Source organism: Megachile rotundata, chromosome 7 (assembly GCF_050947335.1).
Source record: "Megachile rotundata isolate GNS110a chromosome 7, iyMegRotu1, whole genome shotgun sequence".
NCBI lineage: Eukaryota > Metazoa > Arthropoda > Insecta > Hymenoptera > Megachilidae > Megachile > Megachile rotundata.
In genome coordinates, this window is record NC_134989.1 from 1,921,991 (window position 1) to 1,936,183 (window position 14,193).

At 38.3% G+C, this 14,193-nt stretch overlaps 1 protein-coding gene and 1 long non-coding RNA gene across 3 annotated transcripts in view; one reads left to right on the forward strand and one right to left on the reverse strand.

Annotated features, from left to right (window-relative positions):
* Positions 1–14,193, reverse strand: part of LOC143264822 (MICOS complex subunit MIC13 homolog QIL1) — a 153,966-nt gene that overhangs the window by 134,453 nt on the left and 5,320 nt on the right. The gene's annotated exons all lie outside the window — the stretch shown is intronic.
* Positions 435–2,506, forward strand: LOC143264824 (uncharacterized). Its single transcript, XR_013038781.1, has 2 exons — positions 435–518; positions 1,164–2,506. It is a non-coding gene; the product is annotated as an uncharacterized LOC143264824 (long non-coding RNA).

The following is a 14,193-nucleotide window of genomic DNA, read 5'->3' on the forward strand; positions in this document are numbered from 1 at the left end:
TTAACTATCTTTCCAATAGATCCTTTTTTGTCAAGGCTGATGGGTCCTGTTCCTCCCCTCGTCGGGTCCTTGCGGGCGTGCCTCAAGGGTCTGTTCTCGGCCTTGTTCTTTTCAATATATTCATCAATGACATTCCTTCTCTTTTTAACTGCATGCTTGCTCTATATGCTGAAGACCGCGTTACTCACTTCTTCCTCCAAGGTGCATGTGGCTTGTCTTCGCGTTCAATCTTACCTCGACTTCATTACTGATTTCTTCGCGAAATGGAAACTTTCTCTCAACGCTGATAAAACTGAAGCGATTGTTTTTTCCAGGAAGCGTGAGCCCGTTTGCACCACCCTTAAGGTGAACGGCATCTCGATTGAGTAGTCCAACTCGGTGAAATACCTTGGAATCATACTTGATAATAAACTCAACTGGATTCCGGCCATTGACGACCGTATAGCCAAAACTTGGAAGGCTTTCGGAGTACTTAAGCCACACATAGCGAGATCTTCAAACTTGAACTCTAACATCAGGTTGGCCTTGTACCGCATGTGCATCCGACCCGTGCTCACGTACGGGTCCGTGGTCTGGTGGGATTGTGTTTCGGACTCGCGCAAGCTTCTTTTCAGCGTGTGCAAAACAAAATTATTAAATTTATCTTGAATATTCCCAAATTCCCATTCGTAATTAGAACAACTGACCTATGTGTTATGGCTCACACACCTCGTTTAGACGAATATGTCTTGCGCCTGTCTGAAGGATTTAACATTGATGTTCCTGAAAATCTCCTTATTCGCGACCTTAAAAACTTCAATATTCATAACATTCCATATAGAATTAAACATAGATTTCCTCTTACTAATAGGTTCAACCAACTAGCCAACCATGCTTAACCTAATTATCATCCCAGTTTTTACTCTTGCTTTGCTTCTCTTGAGTTTCTTCTGTCTATTTTCCTCTCGAATGTCTTTCCTGTAAATTTCGTATCCGTTCTCACGGGCTGTTTGTCTCGCTCGTTCAAACCGGCCCCTCCCCCTGGCCGTGATTGTTCATCCCTTTTCTGCTTATTCTATTTTTCCGTTTTTTGTGGTTTTTTGCACATTTTCCACACCCTATCTCAGGTCACTTTTAATCTCAGGTCGCTAACGACATTTTTTTTTTTCATGTCTGTCGGTAAGTCGGCTAAGGCTGGCAGGAACGACTCTAGAGGAGGCCGCCATCTATTGTGCATGGGGAGAACTGTCACCTCGGGTTTGTGGTTGCCCTACCTCAACATCTCGTCGCCATCTTGAGAAAAAAAAAAAAGCCTCGGGGCATTATGTCGCGTACCGTCATAGAAAACGCCCGTAATCGCTCGCAAAATTTCAAAAGTAGGATTCGAGGCTAATTAAGATTCGTTGTGAGTTTTTAGTTTGTGCAAAGTTTTATGTTTTGTGATTGTGCCGTGCAACAAAGACTTCAGTTATTTTTGTGTGAAGATGCTAAGATTAGTCTTGCTTTGTATAAGTGAACAATGAAAGATCCAAGGAGTTTTCGAGTTTCGCAGTTAAAACAAAAATTGGTTACGTTGGGATTGCCAAGTATAGGAAATAAACCGGATATAATTGAAAGGCTAATAGCAGCCGATCCGTCGGGAGCGTGGATAGACGATATAGTTCCAGAAGAGGACGAAGAATGTGCCGCTGTGTCCAATGCGGAGGAGGGAGTGACGGCTGGAGTTCAAGCGAACAGGGAAAGTGCAGGTACCTCAGGTGCCAGCAATATGTATAAATTTTGCGATTATGTTGCGTAAAATGGAATTGTTGCGAAAAGAAAAAGACATTATGCAAAGGAAGCTAAAATTAATTCACAGAGAAAAAGAATTATTAAGAGGCTCACCACAATCTAGTGTGGTTTCGCAGCAAGCACCGCAGGGGACAATTGTGAAGGCAGTGAGCGATCTGTTGTGTGACTTTGATGGAAATAGTTCGTCTTTTGTGCATTGAGAGCGGCAAGTAAAATTATTGTGCGGTACGTATCAACTCGACGATAGTGCTGCTAAGATCCTGATTGCAAGCAAATTAAAGGATAAAGCGCTTGTGTGATTGCATTCGCGCGTAGGTCATATAGAAATGCCCCTTAATGATCTATTACTAGAGATAAAGAATATGTTTGATCGGCGTGTCAGTAAATTAACACTACGAAAGCAGTTTGAAGAGGGCATATGGAAACGCGGTGAAGCATTCTGTGACTGTTATCATTCAAAGTTAATCATGCGAAATAGTGTGCCGGTTGCAAACAAAGAGATTATCGATTCACGTCCAAAACTGAGTTGCTGGCAGCGTTTGAAAAAATTTCATTATTCGACCGAAGAGATCGACTAGCGAGGGAAGGACAAGCTGGAAAAATGGAATCAAGGAATATCAAGGCCAATTTCAAGGAAAGTGCTACCGGACCGTCTAAATTTGTTAGAAGTTAAAATTGCGGTAACAGCGGACACTTCGCCAATGATTGTAAACAAGCGAAAATAGAAAGAGGTTCATGCTTCAAATGCGGTGAGTTAAATCATACTATTACAGATTGTCCAAAAAACGAAAGGCCACAGATAAATTTGATTTCGAAAACGACTAGTCAGGCAGACGAATTTAAAGAAATTGTTATTTTTTATTTGAGCGTACCAGATGTAAAATGTTGTCTGCAGTTAGAAACTTTGATAGACACTGGTGGTCCTATTACTTTCATTAAAGAAAAATATAGAATTTTAATTTTTGAATTTAAAAGACAGAAAACGCACGAGTCTTTCATGTTTGCCGAACGCGTCAACCTTCTGCTTTTCTTTCTTTTCCATTCGCCGTCCTCTTTTATGTTAAAAACTTTAATCACTCGTTACACACGCAATTGTTAACGTAATTATATCATGTTTGGTGTCATTTTAATCAGGAAATCTAGACAAATACAACAGTAAAAGTTTCATAAAAAAATAGTAAGAAATAAGAAAGTTACAATTTCTTCCTTTGCTTGCATTAGTATGTGTCTCACCGATATTCGGTCCTCGTCGTTTCGGCGACCGATCGTGTTTCATTCTTGACTGATTTCGAGGGGGATCCCCCCAGTAGTGGGGATAGAATTTTAACATTTACGGTAGAGATCTTTTTAACATTTACGGAGTGAATACTGTAGTATGTCAAGCCGTGTGCAAAGGTGGCACATGCGTCGAGTCATTGTATCCCGGATTTTGACCCGGTTCTCAGGGGTCTTGGGATGACAATAATATAAACTCATGTCCGTCATGGAGCTAAGGATCGGTGGTAACCGATATCTAGGAACCGCAACGAATTCTACGAGTCGCGAATGTTATGGTTAGAGGTCGATGCCTTCTTTTTTGAGGATCAAAAAAATGCGTGGCACGTGCGCAGAGATTAGGGTATTCTAGTAGGATCTGGTCACAGAGTGGGGAGGATATTGCATCTTTTGGACCTTAACCGTTTGAGTCCGGGGAAGCACTATCGCGCTTCACTTGTATGCCAAAAATACGGCGCAGCGCAATAGCGCTTCTCTTGTTTTGTATCGAGAATGCGAAGACGCTGCTGTTGGTTAGTATACTTCACGCAATTATTGAGAGCAGATGTAGTGATATCAGTAGCAGTTGTTTTATAGGAATTGGAAATTGTTTTCATTTTTTTACCAAGTGTTATACTGATAATTACGAAATAACCCATGTCAAGTTCTGATTCATTTGAAAATGACTATGTTATGAGAAGTGATAATGAAGAGTATAGTAATGACCTTGAAAGCGATAGTGGAAGTGACATCATCATTCGTTCTAAGAGATTACGATATTATTGATGAGTTTTTACCCGTGGATACAATTTTTTCGAACAAATCGAATACTTTTTCTGAAGTACCTGGACCAAAGCATGCCCCTCCTCCTGATGCGAAACCAATTGAATATTTCAATAAGATTTTTTCAATTTCGCTCTTCACTACAATGGCGACAGAGACGAATGTTACATAACAATTAGTGTTAATTATAACCATTTTCATTGTTTCCCAAAAAAAGAAATACTACGCATTTCATCCCGGACTTTTAGCATATGCATAAGAAAATTCTCCCGCACTTAAACGGTTAAGAGACAACAAGGCACTATAAAGACTTTTATAAGTTAAAGACCATTTCCTTTTATTAATTGAGGTGTGATGATATTACTTATAATTATGAAGAAAAAAGTCCCCATTGTGAAACGAGTTGAGCAAAAGTTTATTCCCCGGTTAACAGGTTAAACAACAATGTGCTACAATACGCAGGAAGAAACATGATGGAAAATTGGCGTTTTCAACACGGTAACGACCCAAAACGCACATCAAAAGTGGTGACACAGAGGTTATCTTCCAAAAATATAAAAGTTATGATTTAGCCTGCTCAATTCCCGGATATTAATCCAATTGAACATTTGTGAGGAGAGCTAAACGTTGAAACAAAACAAAACTATTTGAAGCCTTAAAGAAGGAATGGAATAACATTCCTTCAGATTTTACTTCGAAATTAAATGTTCCGATGTTCTAACTCAGAATAACATTGGCTTAATATTTATGGATTTCCTGTCAAACCCAAAACGTTTCATTCTTGAAATTTTAAATGGATAATTAAGACCACATGAACGTCTCCACAACTTGATATTCTTAACTAATGTCAATAGTTTTCTAACAGGGCAAAAAGCACATCATTTTAGTGCCAGTCCCTCTTTCCTTAAAGAAGTTTATTTCCTTGATGCTAAATTGTATACCCTTTGTCACAGACGCTGATAATGCGGATTCCTCAAACGCGGGGAATCAGCATATTAGGAATATATATAGAGCAAACGCGCAGCGGCGCGACACTAATAATATACGCGAAACGAACTGATCACCGATTGTTTACTGACCAGTGGTAGTTAAGCATTTGTGTTTAGGAGTGTTTACCTAAAATTATTTATATAATTGTGAATAAATAAAAGTAGTATTTGTCGTTGACGAACTATCAACGGCAAATCATTTCTTTTTAAAAAAAAGTGTTCTTTATTGAGGACGTGATACCCTGACTGTACAGTGTTTACGCAGTCCTTGTCTACCGGGCGGGCCAATGCACTCGAGCTCGATCATTCAGCAGTCTCGCAGTGTGCCCCATTACCGAGTTCCTTTGAAGGACCCAAATCACACACAAGTGTTTGGGTCACCTTATTAACAAACAATATTTACAACCTTAGAGTGAGGCCTAAAGGTCTCACGATCTCATTCACTGAGCCGTCTCGCCAATCACTATTTTTGCCAAATTACAAACTGTCCTGATTAGTCTTTTATGGTAACGCCTTCATGACTTAACCTTCCACCATTCCTTTCTTGTCTGGCAATTTTGGAGCAATTCGTTCAGTCTTAGACAACTTCTGGTGAAGTGCACCCACTTTTGCAAATCATCGCAACTATCGACATAAGTAACATTCAACGACCACTAAAAAGACACGAGGGTACGGCAGAGTACTAACAAGTGTAACATCCCTGAAGAATTTTCAAACTTTTATTGCAGTGTCATTTCTTCAATTATCGACTGTATTTCTCCCTTACCGACCGCGACATTAGACAAATCGAGTATCATAAGAATTCAGTAAACTGTCGGTAATAAATGTATAATTCTATAAGGAAAATTCCGCAATGCTATGTGTTTACGTGCCACGAAGCTCGCCCCGAATTTCCTGGAATTCTAGCGTTGCTTAGAGAAGGATAGAAATACATTTTACAATTTCGATATTATTAATTATCAAAAACCATTAGTTAAACAAATCAGTCAATATATATCAAGCGTACTAATATTATGTTATCCAGAAATAGAGTCAGATGTTAGTTTATTGCAGTATATATTGTAAATTATAATATTGTTCAATGGAATGTTCTAGAAGCATCGTATGCTTATACATTTAGCTCCGATCCGTATAGAAATCGTTCGTAGTGTATAGGAGATAGAAAATGCAATTTCATTAAAACACTATTAAATTACTATTTTTATATCAGGAATATAAACCATTATGTAGAATGCGATATTAATAATGTAATTAAATCGTTCGTTTGTACAATTAATGTCTAATTACGAATTTATACGACAATTATATATTTCGACGTTATGGGGGTTTTCCGAGAATTTGCCAGGCTGACGAGTATAAAAGGCCGAGCGAAGCTCGCCAAAATCGCAGAACAGTTTTCGAAGTCGAGCCAGCTAGAAGTCTACAGATAAGTATAACCGGAACAGTTTTCGCTGTGAAGAGCCGCAACGATTTTTAATACTTGACTGGCAATGCGGGTATACGCTATTTGGATACTTGGTCGTGGGACGTTCTAGTAACTAGCTAACGCAGGCTCCCCATTTGAGCGGCTTGGTCTCTGAAGCCCGTGTCGTTTGGGTGGCAGTTCAGCAATCACGATTTTATAATTAGAATCAGTTGATTTGCTACCCTGTTGAACTTATACTGTTCACCCTTTTCCTGTATCGTTGGGTCGTTCTAGTAGCTAGCTAACGCAGGCTCCCCAATTAAGCGATCTGGTTTTGGCTGTCAGTGTTCGTTTTGACAAAAAGGGTCATGGACAATTAGTTGTCGAGTCAGATTAAAAGAGCAACTGTTCCGAGGAAATAAATCATTTAGATTCAAACAAATTTTGAACTTGAATTAGTAAAAGAATATTGTTCTGTCATTAGCGTAATCTCAGTAGTCGACTACACCGCGTTAGATAATAGATAAAATCGTTAATCTGTCTAACTTTGCGAAAGCGTATTTAGGTACACTTAGAGAATCACACTTAGGTCGTGTTCCTCGCTGCGGTAGACTATCACACGCTAATATTAATAATTCCGTAAAGAATATTCATTATATAAACTACAAACGTATTAATCAATATAAACTTTGTCATTGCGATAGCGTTCGAACAAGAATTAAATAATATAGAATATCAAATTCAGTAATTATATAAAAGCGAAGTTAGCTTTATCCGAAATCAGACTTAGGTACGAAGTAATATAAAGTATTAACTAGCGAGAATCAGATTTAGTTAGATTCACAATTATCTATGTAGGACAGTGGAAACGGTTGTACTGCAAACGTACCGCGAAGAACAGAAAACATAAACAATGCGGGGAAAATTGGTAAGCGGCGATAACGCAAAGGGTTGAAGGGCGCAAGGGAAGGAGAAACATCGCGAAAACGCGATGGAAAGCGATGCGTGGAAATTTAAAAACATGAGCGGAAAATCAGATGTCGGAAATAGCGTAGGATATACAGAGGTGATAGGAGATACTAAGAAGGCAACTTTCTTGTTGGGAGAAGAGGGTGGGGGTGGGGGTGGGGGCGGGGAGCCGAAATTTTCGAAACGCGAGAACAAAACAGGTAATTAGAAAGTGCGATGAATTAAAATTAAGCATAGGAAAGCATATTATGACACTTAGGTGGGAAATGGTGGGGAGAGGTCGCGGTTTTTTACCGTATGTTCGAGCCCACCGGGAGGCGGTGCCGAGGGGGCGTTACAGGGTCAGCTGGAGGTCAGCGCATTTTACCCGGGAGCCTCCCCTACATCTTGACGCAGCCCCTACGACCAAAACCCTTTGGTTGAGAGCATCCATTCCCCACACATGGAACACATACGCGAGGGGTGGGGGCGGGGGGAGGGGGAAGTCTGTCTTCCACAACTGCGAGCGATGGCCTAGACCAGGTCTACCATGCCCAACCGGTAAGGAAGCCTGGCGGGTTGCCGCCAACCACCGCCCTTGTGGCGGGGGCGGGAGACAGTTTTAGTGGGTATGCGCCGAAATCGTCCCTCTTCTAGGGGCGCCGGAAGCGTGAGTCTTTCCGCACTACCTGGGCTATCTTCCCAGGTGTCCGTAATAGAATTTCTGTCTTCCTCAAACGAAAAAAGAAAAAAAAAGGTTGGTGAAGAGCCGCGTCTACTTTGTTATATACCTAAGGGACTTCGTCTGAGTCTGCTACGTATTTTTCATGACGAACACCAACATATTGGCATAGACAAAAGAATTAATCTAATCGCGAAACATTTTTGGTTTCCCGGTCTTAGACAATTTGTGCAAAAATATGTACAATATTGTATTGTGTGCTTGTCGCATAAAAAGCGTCCCAGACAGCCTTTACAGCCGATCGAGTCATACCACAAGCCAGACAAACCTTTTGAGACAATACGCAGTGATGTCTTGGGGCCATTACCTAGTTCAAATGGATTTAAATTTGTCACTCTTATTATAGATGCGTTCACAAAGTATTGTTTGCTCTACCCAATTTACAAACAGGATGCCACTGAACTAAAACGCGTTTTTCAAAATGCTATCTCTTTATTTGGTACACCAAAACTGATTGTGGCTGATAGGGGGCGAATGTACGAAAGCGTTTTATTTTCTGACTGGCAAGGAAAGGCACGCAAGTGTCCCCCTCCGATTTTGATGAAACTTCGTAGGTTTGTTAGGCAGGCAAAAATAAGGGACACGTATTTTTTTTTATCGGCTGAGACGCGGGTTTAAGGGGTGAAACGAGCCCTTAAAGTTTCGACCCCTTTTGGCTATCTCGAAAACCATACGAGATACATTAAAACTTCTAATAGAAAAGTTGTATGGTTTCTTGCGTATAATAACAGGATGTTAACGAATTTTGCAAAATACAATTTGTTTATAACAAAAAAATTTTTCATAACCTTATTTTGCAATTTATTCAAATTTGTATAATGACAAAAAGTGTAGAGAATTTTATTACAAATCCATTGGTATATATATATACAATATTGCCTCCTACAATTCCTCAAATTTTTATCATAAAGGTTCGCGCGCGCGCCCGCTGACGCTCCACACTATACTAAATCGGATGAAGTCGGACGATATTACACTGTCAGTCAACATTATTTATAAGCATAAATGAGAAACAATTACACTTGCGTTATAATTAACATTTATCGTTAAAGTACAGAAGTATTCTATATGTTAATTTTATTAGGTAATCAACAGTTTGAATAAGTTAGGGAACATAATCATGGCAATGGTGGTATTGCTCGAAGAAATGATTCAAACGGTTTTCGATGCACCATGCACATGAAATAATTGCTGCGTCACTACATATGTGGTATAGTGGTTCATTATGTGACGTTTAGCAAAATACGGGATTTTGAAAATGAGGCCTTGACGATATGTATCTACATTATACCATGGAGTATTTGAACCTCGATTACAGCAGACCATGTTCAAGGCGATGAATATTTTTATTATGGTATCGACATCTGGAAAACTTACAAAAGAAAATTTTAAAACCTGGTTAACAGAAGTTTATTCTCCAAATACAAACAACAAAACAGCTCTATTATTAGATTCTTGGAGCGCGTATTGTTGTCGTAGGGTTGACGAAGCTATTCCGATAAATAAAGAAATAATGTTATTTATGATTCTAACTGGAACTACAAAATATTTACAACTATTATACGTGTACGGATTTCGCGTATAGAAAAATTTTGTTTGTCGCTTTTCGGACATAGTTGTTATATTGCAATATGACATTAATCTCCACACACGAGATAGCATTCTAAAACTACAATGACTTGTTCATAATCAGTTTTCTTCACCACGATTTGAAAATTTCATTTTATGATATAAAAGTGGATTCATATCGTCAAAACCACCTCATTTTCCAAATACAGTAGAATTTTGCTATGCATCACATAATGAACCACTATGCCATATACATATGTCGTGACGTACCAATTATTACATATACTTAATGTCGGAAACCGTTGTGTTTGAAACATTTTTTCGAAGAATACCATTATTGCCACGATTATGTTCCCTAACTTATTCAAACTATTCGTTACGTATAAAATTGACATATACGTAGAATACCTATGTACTTTAACAAATGTTTTGTAATACAAATTTAATAAAATTAACAGTTATGTATAACGCAAATATAATTGTTTTTTATTTATGCTTAAAAATGACGTTGACTGGTAGTGTAATATCGTCCGATATGATCCGGTTTAGTATCATGCGGACGCTCGCGCGAACCTTTATGATAAAAATCTAAGGAATTGTAGGAGGCAATATCGTATATATATATACCAATGGATTTGTAATAAAATTCTCTACACTTTTTGTCATTATACAAATTTAAATAAATTGTAAAATAAGGTTATGAAAAATTTTTTTGTTATAAACAAATTGTATTTTGCAAAATTCGTTAACATCCTGTTATTACACGCAAGAAACCATACAACTTTTCTATTAGAAGTTTTAATGTATCTCGTATGGTTTTCGAGATAGTCAAAAGGGGTCGAAACTTTAAGGGCTCGTTTCACCCCTTAAACCCGCGTCTCAGCCGATAAAAAAAAATACGTGTCCCTTATTTTTGCCTACTTAACAATCCTACGAAGTTTCATCAAAATCGGAGGGGGACACTTGCGTGCCTTTCCTTGTGGGTGAAAGAGCTAGGTAGCAGTTTATATTTGATTACACAAGGAATGCATCAAAGTAATGGCCAGGTTGAGCGATACTGTAGAACAGTATTGAATATGATTCGTGTGGAAGCTAATTTTCGACAGGAAGCTTGGTCTGATGTTTTATGGAAAATACAGCTCACCTTAAACCTTACGAAACAAAAGTCAACTCAATATTCGCCTCTAAATCTGTTGACGGGTAACGAAGCTGTGACACCCATCATACCATCCATAGTGCGAGATGTGGCTTTGGAAGGAAAGAGCCCGAATCGAGAATCATTACGTGAACTTGCCCGACAACGTGCTTCAAGTTCTCTAGACAGAAATCGTGCTAAGCAGGATGCACGTGTAAATGATAGGCGTAAAAGGCCCCATTCTTTCCAAAAAGGAGATGTAGTTTTTGTGCCTAAAAGCAATCAATTGACTGGTAAACTGGATTCAGGGATGAAAGGACCCTATAAAGTCATGAGGGCCTTGCCACATGATCGATATGAATTGAAACTATTAGCTGGGTCGTATGGAAAGGTCACACAAGCAGCGGCTGCATATATGACGTTATGGCATGGTGAATGGACGCCAGAAGTATGTACATCCTTCTTTGAGTGTGAGTATAAGCTAGATGAAAGATGATTTTGTTTCCTTTGGAGCATCCCGAGGGCTCTGCTCATTGTGTATCGATTTGAGACATCCTGAGGGCTCTGTCTTGGAAGTATCCTAAGGATTTTACTCCAGTGGCTTGGTTGAAAGACATCCTGAGGGCTCTATCTTTTGAGTATCCCGAGGGCTCTACTCCTTTGCTTTGGTTAAGGGACATTTTGAGAAGTTGGTTTCTGGATGTTTTGAGGACTTAACCCCAACAACTTGTGAGGTAACCTGAGGGCTCTGCCTTTAAAGTTGGTTGCTAATTCAAGGGGTTGCTAATCGTACTGGAATGCTCAGTTGGAGCTGAAATTGGTTAATCCATGCTGATAATGATATTCCAGGTGATAATGAAGATCCCAAGGACGGTGTTGTTGCAGGCCCATCAAATTACACGTACAACTCCTTGATACAACCGGAAGAAGAAGCGGGCGAGGACGCGCCGCAGTCAGGAGAGGCCGTGTTGGAATAAAGACGGTAGGCAGTAGTGAGGAATGTTTAACAGGATAACCGGCCATAGCGCGACGAGGGGTAAAGAACACCTTTCGAGGCAGATAGCGGCGAAGAATTCATTCTATGTCGAGCGATCGGAGCGAACAGTTGTTTATATACAACAGTACCGAATAAACGAAAGTGAAAGCGAAACGTAGAAGTTATTTAATAAGTCTAAATTTTCATTTAAAACTTTATTTTCTAATAATATGTTATATTACTCGAAAAAATATTTGACACGTATTTTTTTATCGGCGAATATCCACTTTGAAATTGTGAAAATAACCCTTAAAGTTGGGACTGAAAAAGCTATTTTCCCAAATATAATAATATAATATATAAATAATACAGTATAAAAAACATGTTAAAAATTAACATTATTTTGCACATTTTTTTAAATAAAATGTTGAACTATTTTGATCAAATTTCGCATATGTAAACTATGGGTGTAAACAAAAAATAAGGATAAATTGGAATTTTTAATTTCCCTCATGCAAAAAATATTACTATGGTTCGAGTTATGCGTACATTTTGTACCTTTTGTTCAGTGCACGACTGATTTCTGTATATAATATTCTGGAAATCTTATTATATTACATTTTTTATAGTAATTTATTTAAAAAAAGAACTTGATGGTCCAGGTTTGATGGTCATGTTTTATAGGTGACTCTATAAAACATGAATCCCAAGTCAAGTATCCTGTTTGTTCCCCGTTATGAGTGCGTACTGGTGGCAGTATTAGATACAGGTTTTTGTCTAGGCCTAATAATTATCAAATAATTATATTTCTGCTGAAAATCAGTAAATTGCTAAGCGTTATATCTCGAGAAAAAAAATATATAGTTCCATTTAAAAAACGAAACTTCACTATCATATCTTTTACATTAATAACATTAAACAAATTTTGTTTACGCCAAAACATAGACCCCTTTTACCCTGCAATTTCCATATAAACACTTTTTTGTGACATCAATAGTTCATGAAATATCGCGTTGTCACACTTTGGCGCGGACACCCTGTATATTCTCCATCACTGTAACAAGTTGTGGAGACACAATGGGTCGAAGATTTACAACCTTCGAGAACAGTCAATGGATAGTTCATATTCACCCATCGCGCGAATAATTAATCGACTCCATGCCACGACGATGTGCTGCTATTTTCCGCGCAAAAGGCATGGCTACTAAATATTAACAGTAACGTATAATAAAATGGATGTTAACTTTTTCATATTGTAAGATATCTTTTGTAAAATGATGTAGCCGGAAACTTATGCACAGACTATTTTACTAATTTTGTTAATAAATATAAAGATAACAATAAACGGCGTTCATTGTTTTAGGTTAGTAAGTATGAAAGTGTTACGCGTGACACCGTTACGTTATGATTTTATACTATAGAATACAATGTAACCGTGACAGATTAGGCCTAACCTAACCTAACCTAACCTAACCGTGATAGCGTAACGCGTGACACCGTTGCGTTATGATTTTATACTGTAGAGAGTATGATAGAGTATGATAGAGTACAATATAACCGTGACAGCGTTACGCATTACGCGTTACACCGTTACGCAATGATTTTATATTATAGAAGAAAAGAGTATGATTTTATATTATATGTAGAGTATGATAGAGTATGATATGATTCTCTATAATATAAAATCATAACTTAACGGTGTTACGTGCATCGCTTATACCATACTCTATACAATAACCAAACCCCTAAGTCAGAATTAACTAATCAGCTACAATATTTTAAAATAAAAGAGAAAAGTCAAAATGTTATGTCAATTTTGTAGTCAGCAATCTTTTACTATACCCAGGAGTTGGCCGAAATTATAATTGAAAATCTCCAAATTCAAGCATATTAAAAATTCCAAAATTTATTACAGTTGACAGGTAATTGCGTATTGTAACAATTAAATATGTCTTGATGTACATAGTACACATCGAAGTTTATACTAATGTAAATAATAATGAGTAATTTTATATTTAACATTATCTAAATACGTAAATTATACAATACATATATACATATTGACTGCATAAATACTTTTGTGGATAACTGTGTTTTTAACAAGGGGTCATTCCACCCCAAATCGATCACATTTGGAAGTCACTATCTCCGATTTTGCTCTAATCGAAATATGTTATAGTCCATGTGAAATTAGAGGGGCTGTAAGTCATCATTTATGTAGGACAGTGGCAACGATCATACTGCGAAAGTGCGTGAAAGTTCGAGAACAGCCCTTCGAGCGTGTCGTCCCGTCTATGCGTGCGTTTATGAGTGCGAGTGTGAGAGAGAGAGAGAGAATGAGAAACGCGTCGAACGTTGAAAAACGGTCGCGAGGCTTCGAACAACCGAAGATTCGCGAATCGTTCGAACGCCGAAATCGAGAATATTCGGTCACCGCGTTAATATAAGGGTGTGTCCGCGGACGAGCGAGCGTGCAAGTACGATTACGATCACGATTACGGTTACGATTTACGGCTTACGGTTTACAAATTACGGTTTTTGGACTTTTGTACTTTTGTATCTCGTGCGTGTGTGTGTGTATTTATAAATTTTCGTGTACTTTTCACTATTGTTTCGTCGTGC